The sequence below is a fragment of the Otolemur garnettii genome, unplaced genomic scaffold (assembly GCF_000181295.1).
Source record: "Otolemur garnettii isolate 467f Iridium unplaced genomic scaffold, OtoGar3 scaffold00015, whole genome shotgun sequence".
NCBI classification, from domain to species: Eukaryota; Metazoa; Chordata; class Mammalia; order Primates; family Galagidae; genus Otolemur; species Otolemur garnettii.
Window position 1 is genome coordinate 14,171,083 of NW_003852410.1, and position 3,590 is coordinate 14,174,672.

A 3,590-nucleotide genomic window follows, 5' to 3' on the forward strand; every position below is an offset into this window, starting at 1 on the left:
CCAGGAGGAGCGGCCCGCGCCTACCGTACTGTGTGGAGTAGCCGCCCGTCCGCCTAGCCGCCGGCCGCCAGGCGCTTGGGTTTCCGGTAGCGCCCGCTCGTAAACCACTTCATTCATTCATTCATGCCTTTATTCACTCACTCATTCATTAGCATTAATTCCTTTACTTCCTCATTCACTCACTCATTCACTCACCCACCCATTCCATCCACACTTCCATCTCATTCCCTCCTGCCATGATTCATTCATTTATTCCTTGTGTTTTCCCATCATTTATTTTCTCCACCTCTCCACGTGTTCATGCACCTGAACACACATCCACTCAGGTGGGAACATATCTGTCTTGTTTTCCAGTGCGGGGCCCTGCACATAGTAGTCTCCAATAAGTAGCTGTTGAATAAAGGCACACCAGAAGTCTAAAGAGATTATAGGGTGACTTTCAAAGTCTGAATTTTTGGTCTGACATTGTCACTGGCTTGGTGGTGATTCTGAGCAAGTTGCACAAGTTCCTTAAACGACAGGGTGCAAACTCAAGTGTGGGTGGCAGTTGTCGCAGGTGAGCAAGTACAAACAATCCACTGGTTCTCAAGGGTAGAGGGGTATCATCCCACTGGGGAAGCCCCTGGAATTGTGGGAAAGCTGTTTGGGATTATCACAATGATTGGCAGTTTCTACAGGTATATGCAAATCTACAATACAACAAAAAATTGTCCCAGACCAAATACCAACAAAGGGATCCTGTTGAGGAATGCTCAGGCAGGCTAAAGCCTGGTGTGTAGACCTTTAAGATCTGGAAATGACCACCATTATACTGGTATGGTGTCCCAGAGAAGCAGGCTTTCCCAAACTCTGTCTTGATACCTCCCTTCTCCTGGAGGACAAAGGCAAACAAGGATACAATAAGACAAAGCAAGTAAAAGAAATACTGGCTTAGTAGCTGGGGATTTGGTCTCAAACATCAAGTAGAACCTGGGACAGCTGTACTGGACCCAACAGAGGACTCAGTTTTCCTAACCCCCCTTAAAGCTGGCTTGGCACCTGTGGTTCAAGCGGCCAAGGTGCCAGCTACATATACCTAAGGTGGCGGGTTTGAATCCAGCCCAGGCCGCCAAACAACAATGACGGCTGCAACCAAAAAATAGCCGGACGTTGTGGTGGGCGCCTGTGGTCCCAGCTACTTGGAAGGCGAAGGCAGGAGACTCGCTTAAGCCCAGGAGTTGGAGGTTGCTGTGAGCTGTGATGCCACTGCACTCTACCTAGGGGGGACAGCTTGAGGCTCTGTCTAAAAAAAAAAAAAAAAAAACCCTTAAAGCAAAAGGAAATTCCTTGTTCACCTCCATCCCCTGAGTCCAAACCCAAGTTTTGGATTTTATTGCTTTTATTGATGGAAAACTACTCCCTCAAATGACATATGAAAGAGATACCAAACTTTCGTTTCCATGGCTTACCCAATACCTTACTTAGATATCTCACAGATAAAATGCTTGTTTATCCCCCCCTCTGAAATCTATTGTTCCTCCTGGAATCTTGACAGCTCTAGCTAGCTATTGCTCAAAAAATTAGGTGGAATCATCTTTTTTCCCTCATTTCCTATATTACTTATCTATTGTTGCATAACAAACTGATCTAGTATTTTGTGAATTAAGATAATGCACATGTGATCTCATGGTTTCTGTGAGTCAGGAGTCTGGGTACAGCTTAGCTGGGTCTTCTGCTTCACAAGGCTGCAGTAGGAGTGTTGGTCCAGGTCTGAGGTCTCATTTGAAGGCTCACTTGGGAAAAGGTCTGCTTCTAGGGTCACTCCATGGTTGTTGGAAGGATCTTGTTTCTTTCAGGTCATTGGACTGAAGGCCTCAGTTTCTCACTGGCTATGGGTCAGAGGCCACCAGAGGCCATCAGTTCTATCAGGGTAAGCACATGACAAGAGCCAGAGAGACAATGCTAGCAAGATGGAAGTCACAGTTTTCTACAACCTAAATTCAAAAGCAACATCTCATTACTTTGCTATAGTCTACTTATTAGAAGCAAGTTGTTAAATCCAGCCCACACTCAAGAGGGAGGAATTACACAGGGCTTGAATACCAGGAGGTGGGAATTATTGGAAGCCATGTTAGATGGCTGCCTCCCTCACCTCCCAGGCCCAGCAAACCAGCAAGTTCTGTCAAGTCTGCACCCAAAACATAATTGGCATCTGTCCACTTTTCTTCTGAATTGCTGGTAGTGATTGTTTGACAAGGCCAAACTTTGTTCAATTCCTAGTATTGAACAATACAATTCTCATAGTATTCCATGTAAACTGCTCCCTCCCCCCCCAATTCCTCCACTACGACTCTGAGACTCTGAGTCGTGCTGTGTGACGCAGCTGTTCTGTGGCCTAGACTCTACTGCACTTACCTTCTCATCCATCTCATTGCTTCTCCCCGTGCTTTCTTTCAATGCTGAAAACAGAAAGACTTTTTTTTTTGAGTCAGAGCCTCAAGCTGTCACCCTGGGTAGAGTGCCGTGGCATCACAGCTCACAGCAACCTCCAATTGTGGGCTCAAGCCATTCTCTTGTCTCCGCCTCCCAAGTAGCTGGGACTACAGGCGCCCATCACAGCGCGCGGCTATTTTTTGGTTGCAGCCATCATTGTTGTTTGGCGGGCCCAGGCTGGATTCGAACCTGCCAGCTCAGGTGTATGTGGCTGACACCTTAGCCGCTTGAGCCACAGGCGCCGAACCACTAGAAAGATTTTTTAAAAACATAAATTGGATCCTATTTTTCTCCTGCTTACAACACTTCAATGGTTCTTCATAGGTTTTTAAACAAGTCTGAACTCCTCACTATGGCCTCTAAATCTATCCTTTTGTGGGATTCTAGGCTCTGGAAGATGCTTCAGGTTTTATATCTTGAATTAAAGCTACCTCCTGGTCTTTTCTGGCCACCTTCTCTTAGGGGATATTTCTCCTCCAATTTCTCTATTATTTGCCCATTTTGTTTTCTGCACAACATTTACTACAATTTGTGTGTGTGTGTGCGGGCACATGAGTATTGACATGCACACACACACATATATACACATAGATTTCTGTTTTTTAGTTCGTTTTAGGTATGCAGTTGTTGTTTTTATTTTTGTTTTTTGAGACAGAGTCTTAAGCTGTCGCCCTTCGTCAAGTTCTGTGGCTTCACAGCTCACAGCAACCTCCAACTCTTGGGCTTAATCGATTCTCTTCCTAAGCCTCCCAAGTAGCTGGGACTACAGATGCCACAACACCCAGCTATTTTTTGGTTGTAGTTGTCATTGTTGTTTGGCAGGCCTGGGCTGGATTCGAACCCGCCAGCTCTGTGGCTGGTGCCGTAGCCGCTTAAGCTATAGGTGCCAAGACAAGGTATGTAGTTTTTAAGTGAATAGATTATATACTATGGCCCAAAGATGAAAATCTGGAGCTCTATGGTCAGCACATGATAAGTTTTTAATGCCAAATTTTTGGAAATGGTTGTGCCAATTAATATTTCTACCAGTGATGTATGAGGACCCCAGTTTATTCCCTAGTATCATCAATACTTGATCTTATCTGTTGATTTACGTTTAGGCATTCTCATGGGGGGCA